At 41.3% G+C, this 18,185-nt stretch overlaps 1 protein-coding gene across 4 annotated transcripts in view; it reads left to right on the forward strand.

The window, feature by feature from the left end:
• Nucleotides 1-18,185, forward strand: part of DENND1A (DENN domain containing 1A) — a 4,751,104-nt gene that overhangs the window by 2,466,576 nt on the left and 2,266,343 nt on the right. The gene's annotated exons all lie outside the window — the stretch shown is intronic.

An 18,185-nucleotide genomic window follows, 5' to 3' on the forward strand; every position in this document is an offset into this window, starting at 1 on the left:
GGAGGTAAAGCTCTCTCAACCCAAGATTGGAACTGACAGGAGGAGAAGGGTAATACTTGCAACACACCACCAGTCTCACATAGACCTAATAAACCAACACCGGCAAATATCACACATGAATACATGAAAACATGCCCGGAGGCTCTAAATAAAAATCTGCAAAAGCAACAGAGACCTCCAAAGCAGACATCCAGGCAACCTCCAGACCCCTTCAACAGCCATGACACACATACTTCAGTGTGCCACACAATCACAGCCCTTAACGCAAAATAACATACCCAACACACTAGTAATATGTGACTCTATAGTCAGGCAAACTGATGTCCCACTAACTAGGCTGGACAAGGAGAAGGTTACATTTAGCTGCCTGTTGGGTGCCAGGATCCGCCACATAACACAAGCACTCAGGTCACTCCAGAACAAGTACAAATACAACTCTGTCATTATCCATGTTGGTGTGAATGACCTGAGACGTACCTCCCTGGACTATATGAAAAGAGACATGGAAGAGCTCTCTGATCATGTAGCCCTGGCCTGTATGACCCTGACCCTGAGTAGCATCCTGCCCTCACCAAGAATGATGCCACAGTATAAAGAAAAAATTATTACTTTCAACAAGGCTCAAAAGACAAACTCACCACCATAAATAGCACAAGTAACCAAAAAGTGAGGGTAATGCTACTCAACGCCAGAAGTCTAAACCTCAAAATGCACGAACTCGAGGCACTCCTCAGTATGGAGAACATCGACATCTGTGCAGTAACAGAAACCTGGTTTAAGGCTCCTGAGAGTACCCCAACACTACTAGACTATAACTCATACCATCCCTTTCGGCTACAGCACTAGGACCGAAACACAAAAGGCAGGGGTGTATCCATATTCATCAAGGATACCCACACCTCCAGGTTAGTAGAGCTGCACAATGCATCAGAGATAATCCATGTGCAATTAACAATGGGCAAAACAGCAATCCAAATTGTAGCTTGCTACAGGTCATCCACCATGACCCAGGACCCCCTTTCCGCATTTCTGGAGACACTGGGAAATATGAAGGTCCTACCAAACACCCTAATACTGGGTGATTTCAATTACCCAAACATAAACTGCCCAATGCTTCCAAGAATTTATAAACTCGCACACCCTGGATCAACTGGTCAACACCCCCACCAAAGGGAACAACATATTGGACCTGATCATCACCAACATGGGCGACCGGTGTTCCACACCAGAGATCAACTCCTCGCTGGTTAGATCAGACCATAGACTAATCACTCTGGATATCCACATTCTGCCCCCACCCCCAGTCAAGGAAACAATCGTGAAAAACTTTTCAAAAGCAAACTTCACGTTACATAAGACCGAGGTGGAAAGGTTCACAGCCCCCATGCTAAAGGACAATGCTGTCCAAGCTGCTGAAACCTTTACAGAAGCACTCTGTGAGTATCTGCAGGAATGCATGGATCGTGCTATCCCAAGTAAAACCAAGACTCACTCCTCCAAGAAAAGGAAACCAGTCTGGTGAACACCTGCCATAAACAAGCTATACAACAGAAGGAGGAAACTAGTACAGAAAATAGTAAAATCCCAAGAGGGAAAGACATCCCTGATCAGTATCAGCAAGAAACTATGATCCCTCATTAAATCATCCAAGGCTAGTTTCAAAAGAAAAATTGCCAATGACTCCAAAGATAGCCACAAAGCGTTCTTTAGCTATGTCAAGAACCTAAGTGTAAACTCTCAGATCTGCTCTGAGTTAGTGCAGAATGGCACAAAATATATTGGACCAACTGATATTGCCAACATTCTGGCAGACAGGTTTAGTGCAAACTTCACCCCCCTCTCACCCCCTAAAGGGCCCATAACCATACCAGAAGAATGTAGGGCCCCATCAATCACCGACACACAGGTTAAAACAGCCCTATCCAAAGCCAAAAACACAGCTTCAGTGGGACCGGATGGTGTCCCAGGGTGCGTCTTACAAGAGCTCCAAAATGAACTAACCCGTCACCTAAACACACTGATCAAACTCAACCTCACCTAAACACACTGATCAAACTCAGCCTCTCTACAGGCTGTGTGCCCACAGAGTGGCGCACAGCAACAGTTATCCCACTCCACAAAGGTGGAGCCATAACGGACCCCGGGAACTATCACCCTATAAGCTTGACTAACCTGGTCTGCAAGGCTATGGAACGCATCATCATGGAACTCATTAACAGAGACATTGGGTACCTCCAAACCTTGGACCCTACCCAATTTGGCTTTAAGGGCAGACCATACCTCCTAAACCAGGTGGACTTCTTTGAGACGGTTACCAAGGCATTAGACGAGGGAAAGGAGGTCCACACAGCCTACCTAGACCTCACAAATGCTTTTGACACGATTCCTCATTCTAGTATTATAGACAAGCCTGCCAGCTTGAACATAAACCCCTACGTCATGAGATGGGTTGCCAACTGGCTCATGGATAGAACCCACATGGTGAGAGTTGCAGGCTCTACGTCCGACTCTAGACCGGTTACAAGTGGCGTTCCCCCAGGGCTCAGTCCTAGGACCCCTCCTGTTTGGTATTTACTTCTCGGAGGTACAGGCAAGCATAGGAGGACTGTGGCTGACCAAATTCGCAGACGACTGCAAACTAGGGGCCATAATTGACTCTCTGGCTGATACAGACACCCTCCAGATGGATCTCACTGAGATGGATACCTGGTGTCAAAATCATGGCCTCAAGCTAAATGCCAAAAAGTGCATAGTCATCCCCTTTGGAAAAAACAAAGTACCTGTGAACTACCACATAGGTGGTAGTCACCTAAATACAGAAAATGTAATAAGGGATCTGGGGACCAAAGTAGATAGTAATCTCTCCTTTAATAATCATCTTGCCAAGGTAGTTAGAAAATCCTTCTATGTGGCCAACCTAATCACAAAAGGGTTCACATATAGAACAAAAGATGTTATTGTGCCGCTCTACTCATCACTCATTAGACCCATCATCGAATGCAATGCCCCATTTGGGATGTACCTTACAAGACATCTGCAACAGTTGGAAAGACAACAAAAGTACCTCATCAAGAGGATTACTGGCCTCAAACAGATGCCCTATGCAGCCCGACTCAAGAAACTCCAGCTGTACTCAGTTGCATACCGCTTACTCAGAGGTGATCTCTGCCTGACGTACAAGGCCATGTCCAACCCAGAATTGATGGACATGCTCCACCTAAAAAAAAAACAAATCCCGGAGAGCCACACGCTCTAGAGATATAAACAACACCACAACGATAAATAGGACATGCTGGAGGGATAGATTTCTGTCCCAGAGACTCCCCATGCTTTGGAACAGGATTCCAATATACATCAGGCAGAGCCCCTCACTAACGCTCTTCAAGAGAAACCTTGACGGGTGGATGGGAAACAAAAAATTTACCCTGGGGATCACTGCATTGGCTCTGCTGGACAGTGGCGCAGCGAACTAATGGCTCTGCTGGACAGAGGCACAGGGAACTAATCTAAAGGCATGGCGAAAGCCAACACATTCTGTCTAGGCTTATAAATGCCCTTGGGCAGATAGCCTAGTACGTGACTATGAACCTATAAATACCCTTCTGCTGGTTCCTGTTTGGAATCGAAATCAAAGGTTTCGAATATCTCAGAACGGACAGAGTCCTTGGCACAAATCACTACCTTGGTGCCATTGACATCAACCACAACACCTCCACCAATAACGACTCCAGCGTCAGTACTGACATCTCCTGCTGTTTCGCAACTCCAGCCTTCTGCCCTGGTGCCGAAGACTGAGACTTTATGCACCCAGTATGAGATATTCTCCATCAATTGATCCCTTCTTGGGTCAAATTCCTAGATCATTTATAGAGAGGCCAGAATCTCCCTCTGGATTGTCCATTTGCTCCACCAGGAGTCTTTCAGAACTTGGCATAGTGAGGTTGGTGGATCAGTTTCTGATGGTTAGGGGTCTTCCCCTTCTTCTTTTCAGCCCCCTCTCCCTCCTGGAGCAAGGATGTTCTCCCCCAGTACTCCTACATATATTCCTCCTCCGAGACTTTATAGGTTCATAGGTTGGTACTAGGCTATCGGCCCTAAGGCCTATACAAGTCTAGCCATAACAATTCCTTGGCTATTTCTTCTCACATTATTTACATCCCTGGACCTCTGTGTAGCAGCTGACATGATCATCAGGGTGAATTTCCTTTCTCCCATCCAGTCGTCAAGGTTCCTTTTAAAGAGGGCCAAGGAGGCACTCTGTTTGACATGTATGGGCAGTCTATTCCAGAGTCTGGGGAGTCTCTGGGTCAGGAACCTATCCCTCCAGCACGTTTTGTTTATTGTGATAACAAGATTTAGATCCCTAGAGCGTGTGGCTATGAGGGTATTGTGATTTCTTTAAGTGTAGCATGTCCAACAGCTCTGGGTTTGACATGGCCTTGTATGTTAAGCAGAGAGCACCTCTGAGTAGATGATATGCGGCGGAGTATAGTTGGAATGTTTAATGCGGTCAGCGTAGGGCATCTGCTTTAGACCTGTGATTCTTTTAGTGAGGTATTTCTGCGGCCTTTCCAGTTGTTGCAGATGTCTTGACAGGTACATAACAAACAGGCCGTTGTATTCTATAATGGGTCTAATGAGGGAGGAGTACAGTGGGACAATGACCTCCTTTTTTCTGGATGAAAAGCCCTTAGTGTTGAGGTGTGCCATATAGAAGGATTTCCTGACTGTTGTGGCGATGTGGTTATCGAAGGTGAGACCACTGTCCACCTGTGTCCCCAAGTCTCTTATCACACTTTTGATGTTTAGTGTACTGCCACCTATGTGGTAATTCATGGGTACATGTTTTTTCCCAAAGGAGATAACTATACATTTCTTGGCATTGAGCTTGAGCCCATGGCGCTGGCACCAAGCATGTTTCTGTAAGACCCTTTTGTAGAGTATCCACATCATTTGGGGAGTCAATAATGGCTCCCAGTTTGCAGTCATCTGCAGACTTTGTTAGCTAGAGTCCCTTAGTGTTGGCCTGTACTTCAGAGAAGTAGATGCCAAGCAAGAGCGGTCCCAGGACTGAACCCTGAGATACTCCACTTGTCTCTTGTCTGAAGCTGGATTTGGAGTCGGCTGCTTTTACTGTGTGTGTTCTGTCAGTAAGCCAGTTGGCAACCCATTGAGTGATGTAGGGATTAATGCCCAGCTTAGTAAGTCTGTCTACGATTCCAGAGTGGGGGATGGTGTCAAAGGCCTTACCTTCGTCCACGGCTCTGGTGACTGATTCGAAGAAGTCAGTCAGGTTCAGGAGACAGGATCGGCCCTTCACAAACCCAAACTGGGTGGAGTCCAGTGTTTGAAGGTTGCCAATGTCTTTGTTTATAAGTTCCTTGATAATACGTTCCATGGCCTTGCAGATCAGGCTTGTCAGACTGATGGGGCGGTAGTTCCCGGGATCCAAGGTAGATCCCCCCCTTGTGGAGTGGGATAACTGTAGCTGTGCACCACTCAGTGGGCATGAAGCCTGAGGTGAGGCTATGATTAAACATCACACTTAGGTGTGGTGCCAGTTCAATTTGTAGTTCATGTAGTACACAGCCCGGGATGTCATCTGGTCCCATGGATGCTGTATTATTAGCTTTGGAGAGTGCGTTTTTTTACCTGTGTGGCCGTTATTACCAGAATTTGGCAATCTTTCAGTATTGAGATGGGCCATTTAGGGGGTGAGAGGCGGGTGAAGTTGTCACTGAATTGATCTGCTAGGATATTGGCAATATCCTTGGGATCAGTATATTTAATGCCTTTCTGTTGTAGCTCAGAGTAGATCTGAGCTTTGCCATTTAGATTCTTGACATAGTTATAGAATGTCTTGTGGTTGTCTTTGGAATATTTAGAGCTGTTGACTCCAGTGGTCTCGGCACTGACAACATGTTTGTGTTTGGTTCTGGGCATGGCTCCGAGTCTCTCGTTGCCATCGGAACCAATGGGTCCCTGGAATCATTCCTCCACTGTCAGGCCTGAAGGGTTTGAGTAGACTCCTATTTTTTTATTCGGAGCCTACCTTTCTGCACTGGCTGGGGGCCCTTCCTCAGCTCTGGCTTTGGAGGTAGGTTTCTTGGGGCGAGGTGTGACCCGGTTCTGAGTTTGTCTGTCTCTGTTCCGGGCTCCCATCCCTCCTCAGAGGGGCCTGCCTTTCAAGCTTTGGAGTGGGATTTGGCCACTGCTACTTCCCAGGTAGCTCCTGTGTTACTGGAGTCTCACCCCCTGACCCTTGTTTTCCCGGAGCTTACACCATCAGTACCCAGACAGCTAGCTCCAAAGATGCAAGAGATACCACCCAAAGACCATCCTTCTTCCAAGTTCTCTTCAGAAATTCCCACTTAATAGCCCCCTCGAAAGAAATTGTGGAAGAGGAAACACCTAGACTCCCCTGAAGTGTCCATCATCGAGGACACCTATTTTGATTTGCGGGAGAGTTTGCCCCAGTCACCCCCGTGAGACATCTCCTTTGGAGATCTCCTGGAGATCCTCAAACAGATGGGTAACTGGAAGTCCAAAGAGCCTTCCTCTGAGGAGTCTGTGTACTTGCAAGCCTTTGGAGCTCACCCATCTACCTCCTGGGTGACCCCTCCCGCTGATGATCTTATTAAGCTGATAGCTCAGCGAGCTTGGAAGGCTCCTGATTCTGTAGAACCGATTCACTGCTGACCAGATAAAATACTCTCTGCTCCCAAAGATCATCAGTACTGGGTGAAAGGATTATCAGCAGATGCCATGGTGGTGGCGGCTGCCACTAAAAAGGAACTAGCTGAGGAAAGTTCCACGTTCATCCCCCTAACTGAGAGTCGAAGGTGATGGACAGATTTGGGAAGTGAGTTTACACATCATCAACCTTCACCATTAGGTTCTTGAACTTTGTCACATTTCACTAGGCTCCAGAAGGATTTGATCAAGGAGCTATCTGGTAACTTAGCAGGATCTGTAGCTGAGTGGTTCCAGGAAAAAGTGGCCTCCTAGTTAGCTACCCTGGAGTCAATCTCTAATTCGTCCATGAGGGTTGTAGCACATGTTGCTGAAGGGGAGACCAGGTCATCTGGTTCAGGTGTTGCTATTTGATGGCACTCTTGGATGTGGCCTGTTTCAGTTTGTGGAGCCATTCAAGTCTTCCTTCATCAATGCTCCTTTTGATGGATCTTCTTTGTTCAGCCTCAAAGTTAAAGAAACTCTATCCAAGTGTGAGAAAGATGAAAAGACCCTGTCTGCTGTGAGCATACATTTTTCTGCTCCCCAACAAGCTTATTCCAGAAATCAGAGGAGTGGGAAGATGTGGTTCAAGTCCCAGAGACCTTTCCAGGATGTACGTGGTGCAGACTCCTCTTGGGCCAGAGGAGGGAGTTCAAATGGAAGATGCCGTCTTAGAAGCAGAGGTGGCCCTCAGAACCAGGATTCCACAGAGTCCTTCTCTGGTGAACTCAATCAGTGATACTGAAAGGAGACCCGATTGCTTACCTCTGGAAGCAGTTGGGGGAAGATTTTCTTTACATCCAAAAACCTGGTGACAAATAACCACAGACACCTGGGTGCTAAGAATTATTTTCAGAGGTTACCTCATCCCTTTCACTCTTTATCCAAGAACTCGAACAAGACTCCCCGATATTCCACCCAGTTGGAGGGACCAAGCAGCCTTGGAAATACAAAAGCTGCTAGAAAAAAAGAGTCATCCAAGAAGTCCCAGCAGACCAGATGGGTTCCGGATTTTACTCAAGGTTCTTTTTAGAACCAAAAAAGACAGAAGACTGGAGTCTAGTTCTGGATCTCAGCACTCTAAAAAATTTGTTCATCAGTCCAAATTCTGGATGGTCACGGTTCAGTCAATACTTCCCTTTCTATAGGAAAAAGATTGGATGTGCTCTATAGACCTTCAAGATGCGGATTACAGCATAAAAATGAACAAACACTCAAGAAAACTGGGAGCCAGTCACTATCAGTTCAGGGTGCTGCCCTTTGGTCTCACCACAGCCCCGAGGGTGTTCACCAAATGTATGGCAGCAGTAACAGCTCATGTGAGACTGCACGGATTCTGGGTGTTTCCATATCTAGATGACTGGCTCATCGCTGCTTCCACCAGACACCTACTGTTACAGGTGACAAAATTCACCCTGCAATTGTTCCTGCATCTAGGCATTGTGGAAATCTTACAAAGGCTCAACTGACTCCCTCTCAGGATATGCAGTTTATCGGAGCTTGTCTCAACACACTCTCATGTATGGCCTCCCTAGCTGCCCACAGATTCCAGAAAATAAAATCTCAAGTTCATTCTCCTCTCTGCTCAAAAAAAGTAACAGCCCTACTTGTGCTTCAAACACTACAGTCCATGGCAACAGCGATCACTCTGGTCCCATTAGCAAGATTTCACTTGAGATTACTGCAATGGCTTCTCATGAATCAGTGGTCCATTCTAACCCACCCAATAAACCACCCCATACTTATCACCAGTCACTGCAAAAAGGACCTATCCTGGTGGATGGAATCCGAACAAATTCTTCTGGGCTTGCCCCTTTGCCCCTCCTCAACCCGAAGCCATAGTGACAAAGGATGTGGGGGGCATTATCTGGGAAAGATGGTCCAAGACAGTTGGTCCCTGATAGAGGCCAATCTGCATATTAGTGTTCTGGAGCTGAGGGCAGTGCTACTAGTGTTGCAAGCATTTCACTCTGTCAATCCCAAGATAGCGAAGAATATCTTTCATTGCTGGGGCAAGCCTTGCTGTGACCTTTTTGCTTCACCCCAAAACAACAAGTGCTGAAGCTACTTTGCCCTGAGCCCCCTCTGGGGGAGTCCCTGAGTGATGCTCTTCTCAATTAGCCTCTGGGTCTGCTATATATGCCTTTCCTCCCTTCCCTCTGATCCCTCTTTTCTTCAAGAAAGCAGCCAGGTTGAGAAGCAAAGTAAACCTCATTGCACCCTTCTGGCCTCGATAGATTTGGTTTGCTTTCCTATGGCTTCATTTAGTTCACTGTCCATGGATTCTGGACCCAGTTCCATACCTTCTTTCTCACCCTCAGGGACTGGTGTATCCCAATTTTCAAAGCCTCAAGCTCATTGCTTGGTTTCTCCAATTCCAATCACCAGGCACAATGATATTCCATCACCAGTATGAAGAGTTTTGCTAGTATCCCTTAAACCATCCACCAGAAATCTCAACCTCAGTACATGGAAGAAATTTTCAATCTGGGCTTGTGATAATGGCCTTTGACCCCTTTTCAGTCCTGGTAGAAAAAGTTTTAAAATTATTGGCCAGTCTTTTTGGTAAAGGAGGTTCCGCTTCTACCATTAAGGTCATTCTAGCTGCCATCTCTAACTTTCATAATGGCTTTGAAGATCTAATTTTAATTTCACAAAAAACTTTGTAAGGTCTTACTCAAGGGAACTCTCCATTTAAGGCGTCCATTTAAAGATCCTCTACCTCCATGGGACATGAGTTTTGTCTTGCATTTACTGGTACTTACCCCCTTTGAACCAGCAGCGAATTGTGACTTAAAGTTCCTGTGTTGGAAAATGCTGCTACTAATAGCTATAACCTCTGCATGACGAGTGTCTGAATTGCAGGCATTATGTTCAAAGCCCCCTTATACAATTTTCTATAAGGATAGAGTTACACTCAGGACCGATCCATCCTTTCTTCTGAAGGTCTTCTCAGAGTCCAACATTAATCAGACCATAGACTCACCTGTCTTCTTTCCAATTTTTTCCAACAAAGACAAATAATTGCTTACACCTGTTAGAAGTTCACAGACAATTACGTTTCCATTTCAACAGAACTAAAGAATTCAGGAGATCGGAGCAATTATTTGTCTCCTTTTCTGGAGCAATCTTAAGAAAATCTGTCTCTAAGGTTACCTTATCAAATTGGTTAAGAGTTTGCATTACATTCATTTATAGCAGAAAGAATCTGAAGCTTCCAATGTCGGTGAAGGCACATTCCACCAGATCTATGGCTACTTCAGCTGTTTTCCATTCTAAAGCTTAAATGAGTGAAGTATGCACAGCAGCTACATGGGTTACTCCACATACCTTTATTACTTATTACAAATTGGATTTGGTCTCCAGGGGAAGTGCCGCATTTGGTTTTATGGTTCTCAGGAATATACTTCCATAAGGCTGATCTAAAGTAGCTGGGGACTCTGTCCCAGTCAAGAATAGATGAAGACTGACAACATCAGATAAAGAAGTTACGTCTTACCATAATGTTCCATCTGTGTGGTTGATCTTCATCTATTCTTGACATCCTACCCTCCTTCTCCCTACTGTGGATTCCTGGTGGAGCAATCTTTTGTCCTGGGTTTTCTGTTGGGTTAGTCCTTGGACATTTCTTTTACTTTTTAGATTAGTTTTCATAGTTTCCATGTATTGTTTTATAAGTCTACATACTCAATCTGAGGTAATATAGAGAGGGGCATTCTGGGTAGACTATTAGCTCGAGGATTTTTGGCTGGCACAAACTATATAATGTCCGGATCATTTCCGAGGATTGGAACTGTAACCCATCAGTCAAGAATAGACGAAGACCGACAACACAGATGGAAAATTATGGTAAGACATAACTTCTTTTTTTTTGACGTATCATCGCATTTATTATTTATTCTCCTGTGCACAAATGTCCGAATTTAGTCGAGTTCTTTAGCAGATGTGTCCTGTCTGTAGGATGTATAATCAGTTTACCCAATTTTGAGTCATCTGCATACCGCCTGTAGAACATTTTAAATGAAAAAGATAAGACCTAAAATATACATTCTGAACAGGTAATAGGTCTTTGACAGAGCCCTGTGGAACACTGTGACTGTAGGGTAGAATTTCACATCTAATTGCTGTATGATACATGCCATGTCCTATCCATAAGCCATGCAGCTGTCCAACTTATCAACAATGCATTGATACCTAGTTCTAATTTATTGAATGTTTTGTATACTTCTGTATCAAAAACTGAAGTTGTCTATATAATTACTTTGCAGCACATTTCTTTCATTTATAGCTGTTTCATATTATATTACATAATAGAACATCATATGATACATTGTAGAATATCATGTTACACATGGTTGTACATCTGTATTCAAAATATGCATGCCTTGAAGTCTCAGTCTTTCAAATTCTTACAGTAATCTATCCAAAATAACTTTCTCTATTATTTTTGCACTCTTATCTAGCTTGTCTGAGCCATAAAATTTACCCCTTCATACAATTTTCTAAATCCCATTCAGTACCTGTTATTTTTGAAAATGTCTAGTACACAGAAAGCCACACTACATGACCAACATATGAACAGTAACAATAAAATTAAAGAAAGAAGACATCATATATGTAATTTTTATTACACAAAATGAATTGTGCAATACAGTTCATTTTAAAGTCTACAGATTTTACACTGCCAGGAACATGCCCAAGGAGAACCAGACATCCCAAGCCAGCATCTTAAAATGTTAACACTGTCTGGAACATTCGTGTGTTAACATGCCCAGGATTATAGTAGTAAAGGTGTTTTAAATAAAAGATAACGCTTTGTTTTGTAAACATCATCTGTTTTGTAAACATCATCTGTAAGCAAAATAATTCAAAGCTGAACTGCCATTGGGAAACCAGAAAAAAAAATGCATGCCTAATGGTGAGTAAATGAAAGGTCCAAGAGTCACACCAACCGCACCACCACCACAATAATCCAGCAAAGACTCAAAGGGTAGCTCCACATCTCAGCAGCAGTACCAACATGACCATCCCAGTTGCACCCTATGTTCAAAAGAAATCCCTGATCTTTATAAATGTGGGACTACACTACACCTGCATGCAAGCATGGCATGGCAACACATCCATGCCCCCAAGGTCCAGCTAGTAACTTTGGCTGGTTGTCCTCCCTGACCCACATGATCAAAGAACTTTTCTAATTCCTGTCCTTTTTAAAAAGTAAATCTCAGCACCTTGAGATACCTTTTTTGAAGATATTGCAGTGGCACAAAAACTGTAGAGCCACTTGATTGGATGAATCATTTTGCTTCCTGATTGCCTAGCTTTGTGTTAAGACATTATCCGATTGGCACATATACCACAGTGCTGATTGGCTCTATTTGTAGTATATGAGCCAATCAAAAACCACGGAGTGGAGCCACCACTGTTCTGTGTAGAACTGTGGAAAAGTGACTCTACTATGTGAAATGTGATGCATTCCACACAATCTGGAGCACTTGGCTGTTAAGCTGAGTCTTGTTGGTGGGAGTTTAATGTTTCATGTGGTGTCAGAGATGGTTAAGTTGGCATTATCTTGACCATCACACTTTGCAAGTGTGATGTAGTATCTCGTATTTTAGCTTTCTTAAAGTCAGTCAGCTTTTTGACTTTATACATGTCTTCAAGTTTATAGACCACACACCAACATCTTAAATGCATCTTTGTCCATCTCTGTTCATTTAGGTGAAAAAGACCACAGAGTATTTGTTGTTCTTCTTCTTTCGGCTTTTCCCGGTTAGGGGTTGCCACAGCGCAACTCCGGTCTGCTAATGATTGGCAGTAGATTTTTACGGTGCCGATGGGCCAGCCCGACACCCAACCTTTGATGAAGACACGCCCATTCACACATATCTTTCAAATGCCACTCGACCGCGGGGAGGACATGCAGACTCTACACAGAAGGCGCTTCAGCCGAGAATCGAACACGGTCAAAAATAGTAGGTGAGCAAAATACTGTTAACTAAGGAAATGATTCTTTTGAGCTGGGACACATGATCAGAATTGCCTAGACACAGTAAATGTTTAAGTTTAATTCTGTTGGCTGCAAAAAAAGTGATTTCTAGAAAACAGAAATCAAAGTCTAAACCAGTTGCATTTGAAGTACTGGACATTATAAAAGAGATAAAAGAATTGTAAGAGGGAACTTTAGCAAAAAGGGAAGGTGCAAATTACTTAGAAATAAATGGAAATTGTGAGAATAATATATGCAGAATAAGTTCAGGAAGAGGAGGAGTAAGATTTAAGGAATGGCATGTTAAAAGCTGTAAAACAATACACAGAAAGAATAGTATAATATTTACATATTATGACATAAATTACTAAAATGATATAATTAGCATTCTAGTGAATATCTGTAAATTATTATTATTTTATTGTCATAAGACTGCATGCTTGCCCTCGACACAAGAAGGATCATAACTTCATGGGTACTATTCCTACACCAGGCCTTCTGATACATATTCCACTACTGACGTTGAAATGCAATTTTTGGGGGGCTGGGAGGGCTATTGTATTCCTCAGGTACCATGCCTTGGATGAGATTTTTGTGATTTTTTTTTTTAACAATAAACATCTTTATTAAATTATCATATATGAGATAGATAATTCCACATTTATATATATGAAAATAAATCATGCAGACACAATTTCATTTGCAGACATTGTACATTACAAACCATGCTGACACAACTGTAGCTGCAAACATTATACATCACTTGTAATATATCCAGTCATTGTCAAACATTAAATAGTAGTGAAAAACTGGAAATCGACCACCATGTAGAACCAATTCTTTATGGAAGCAAAGAAATGAACGCTTTCGCGTGCATCCACAAGGCACGCTTCTTCAGATTTAATAATAAACCAAAGCTAACTCCTTATATATACCAAGAGCAGTGATTAAGTGTTTATAATCAATCAGTTAACTTTGTTAATAAGTTAACTATCATCAGTATTGTTCTTAATTATTGTATTAATTATAGCTCACTAACATGGTAAATGAATGACCTTCGCTATACAAAGAATCGAAAAAGACAATAAAATACATTTAAAATATAAAACCAACATAGCCTAAAACTACAACAATTACCTCTAAATAAACTATTTACAATGACATTAGCTGTCCAGCAAAAGAAAATATATGATAGTAATGCACTTAAATAACTTGATCACAAGGTTAGTTGATTCAGAACTGACATAAGGAAACATAACTGGAATGCAACAGGATATTATATGCAGTTTTAAAAATATATATATGCAAGATTTTAAAATATCTAAATTGTATATTATAGCAGCATGACACCTGGACAATACTATCATGAAAGGTAATAGATAGAAGAAATTCATGAGATGTCTCATGAATTAAAACTTATCTGAAGAAATCTAGACAAAATTAATGATGTGTATATGTATAAATATATAAATATGACTATATATAAGTAACTCAATATTAAAATAAAAAATAGATAATAATAATAAACTGTATGTAATATAATTAATTTATAATTTAATATATAGAAATGTAATGTGAAATACAAACTATATTCTCATATAACAGCAAATTGATTGTATAACAAAACAGCATATCTGCCATGTATATATACAAAAGAATGACACCAAATGGAATGTACATATATATATATAATATATATATATATATATATATATATATATATATATATATATATATAAGGATAAACGTGAGGGTCCCAAGAGTAAGATAAATGTTTAGATAAATTTCTAATCAAAATAATTTTTAATATTTGCATTTCTTTAAAGATGATCTGATACTAACATAAGTGTTCAGTCCTGGGTAATTTTGTGCCCTAAACTTAAATATCCAGTCTAGCTCCAAATTTTCTAAATCATTAAAATTGTCACCGATTTTTTTTTTTACAATAAACATCTTTATTAAATTATCATATATGAGATAGATAATTCCACATTTATATATATGAAAATAAATCATGCAGACACAATTTCATTTGCAGACATTGTACATTACAAACCATGCTGACACAACTGTAGCTGCAAACATTATACATCACTTATAATATATCCAGTCATTATCAAACATTAAATAGCTTATTAAAATCCTGCCTTCTTTTAGACCTTGTGTCTTCTCTGCATGTATTTATTCCACAATTCTCAGTTTTTCTTATATAATTTGTTCCTACCCTTTTCTAAAGATCCCAATTCCAGTTGTTTTATCTCTGTTAACTTTCTTCACTACTTCTAATAAAGTTGACTTAGCTTTGATTTCCATTTTTTAGTATCTGATTTTTTGGCAGCAATCATAATTAGACTCAGCAAGGCTTTACTATGTCTAGACAATTATGATTTTTAAAACCATCCTTATGATTATTAGTTTTTGTTAATATCTGAAAAAGGCTTGTATTTTGCTACTTTCAAGCATTATGAAATGCTGTTTTCATTGGCTGACTTCCATTTTCAGTAAAACTTAGAGAGAAGTGCAAAAGTGTTTGTGTTTTGTTGTCAGTCATTGATTCAACCAGCCTAAAACCCATACAATACAAGAGTTATGATAGTGCGTGCAAAAAGGCAGGAATTACTTTTGAAACCTGTGTCTAAACAGTTTTTTCAGGGGTAGTCACTGACTGTGTAGCCTACAAACACAGCTATGATGTGCCTTGTTTTGTACGTTCTGGCTAATTTTGGTCAGTACCTACTGCTAATGGCATTGAGTATTGCATGTCCCAACGGGCATACCACAACATATTGGCAATGCCACACAGGCTTGAAAGCTCAGCAAACTCCAGAATATCCAGCAGGGATACAGGTCAGTCAATCGTGTGGAGTAGAAAGCATGGAAAATGCAAATAAATATCCTGCAAAGTAAAAATATGAATTTATGAAAATTGTGATGCCAAGTGAAAGAAAGCAAATTTGATGATGTTAAAGAGAGGAATGTTTGGGAAGACTTAAGGTGCTGCACATTTGGGGTAGGTCTTCCTCAATGGAAATTTGCAGGATGGTTTTCAACACTGAAAAACATTAAAAACAAAACAGTAGTTGGAACTTCTGGCTGTTAAACGTTTTGACACTTTGTATGCATGGCACTTTACATACAAAACTGCATTAAAAAAACCCTCCTCAAAAGCTAAGTCTACTACATAAAGCAAAGAAAAATCCTTACTCCTTCTAGTAGAATCATAACACTTATCTTTTACTGTCTCTTCTCTGTAGCTTACTTGTTTTGACTGACATCCAGATCTCTCGCAAATAACAACTGGAGCAATGTTATAATAAGATAGCTAAATTTGCAGTTAACCTGCCACATAAAGCTCATCATTGTTGTGCATTATGTGCTCTCAACTGATTAGATCTCCGATAGCAACTAGCCCATACACATCTTGTTCTAACCCATAAAGTACTGTACCACTCCTTTATCTGCCCTTCTAGCTCTTCAGTACTTCATCTGCCAAATCACCCTCTGTACTCTAAAGACAAAAAACTGCTTGAAATCTGTAAACCAAAAAAAAAAAAGTATGGGACAAAGTTTATACTCGCACTACATATCCAAACTATGGAACTCTTTCCCAAATTCAAGCAGAAATATATTTAGCTTCCATGTATTTAAGCCCTGTCTTAAAGAATTTCTCACTAACTCATGGTTATACCCATGCACCTCACCTGTATGATCTGTGTTGACAAATACTGTTCAGTTCTTACTAACCTAACCTCTCATCATACTTTCTATCTATACCTTTTAAAACCTGCCCTCTTCCCACTCTTAGTGTGGCTTTGTATTTTTGTCTAGCATAGTGGACTACACTTCTAATACTTTTGCATATACTGATTGTCATCCTATGTATTCCACTACCATACTGTATGTATACATACCTTTTTAAATTATGTTGGTACTGGTGTATTTTTTTATGTTATTTAACTGTCTGGAGCTTTTCTCCCTGGGCCTCCACTGAAAGTGGGTATTTATTAACCAGTCAGACTTCCCCTATAAACAAATGTCAATAAGTAAATAATAAAATTAGTGGTTATTATTCATCTGTCTGGCAACTTAATGACAAGAAGCAGTGTTGATAAATGCATTCCCCAGCTACGTCAAGCTCGGGTGGAAATTCTATATAGAAAAAATAATTCTTTGCAGTAATAATGTGATTTTCCCTTCCTTCTTTCATCCTTTCCTGTTGTCCCCAGAGACAATTTCCAGTTCTGTATATCATCTTGGCAAAAAGTGATTTCTTTGGACCTAGAATGCAATACCTTTGTTTATAAGTTGCGCAACTTAGAATGATTTCTTCACTACTGTAGACACGTGATAGTCAAAGAGTTTATATTAAATAATTGAAGGATCACATTGTCGGACTCCCCCTTATGTGGCAGTCCCCCCAACCCCCCACATATTATATATACCAACTCCAAGATTACACTACAGTGTGGAAAGGGCAAATTTCCTGATCCCTACCGTAATGCGATCTCAGTCAGAATGGTTCAATGAATGGCATGTTCGATAAAATGCTGCTCAATGATGTTATCTTGCAATAATATAATAGGGAGCCATGGTCAAAGGCTAGATTACTGTCTGTGCGTGTCCTTAAGTCCCTGAATACTGGGTCAGCTCTCTAAGGGATGTGTTTTTTTTATTATAATAAACATCTTTATTAAATTATCACATATGACACAGGCAATCTTGCATTTATATAAATGAAAAATGAACAGCATTGACACCACTTTAGTTGCAAACATTATACATCACAAACACCACTGAAACAACTGTAGTTGCAAGCATTATGCATCACTTCTAATCTATCCAGTCATTATCAATTAAGCATTATATGGTTCACTCAAATCCTCCCTCTTAAAACTCATTCCTTCTTTGCATAATGTTTCCACAATTCCCACCCCTTCCTATGCACTTCGCTCTGCCCCTTTTCCAAAGAACCCAATTCCAGTTGTTTTATCTCTGGTACCATACTCACTACATCAGCAAAGCCAGTCCAGACCTTGACTTCCACTTTCTAGCTATCGCTTTCCTGGCAGCCACCATAACTACACTCAGCAAGGCATCACCATGTCTAGGTAACTCCGATTCTGCATCACATCTCAAAAAAATCTCCCCCCAGTCAATCCAATCTGCTCACCCGGCATCTCCGACAGAGCTGTCTGCAGGGAATCCCCACCAGGTCACTACAGTCCCAAAAACTATGCTTCCAGCCACATCTTTCGTGCCCATCACATCTGCAGCATCCAACATCCTCCCAAGGAAAAACTCCCTGGAGTATACTTAGTTTATAAAAATACCCACGCAAACACTTCCAGGCAAAGATCCCAAATCCTTCAGACTTTGTTGCATATCTGGGAAACGTACACATATCCCCCCACTGTCTCCCCGTGAATTGCTTATTCAATATCTCTTCCCAATCTTCTCTAAGCTC

Source organism: Protopterus annectens, chromosome 16.part0, assembly GCF_019279795.1.
Source record: "Protopterus annectens isolate FY-2018-M chromosome 16.part0, PAN1.0, whole genome shotgun sequence".
In the NCBI taxonomy this organism is placed as follows: Eukaryota; Metazoa; Chordata; order Ceratodontiformes; family Protopteridae; genus Protopterus; species Protopterus annectens.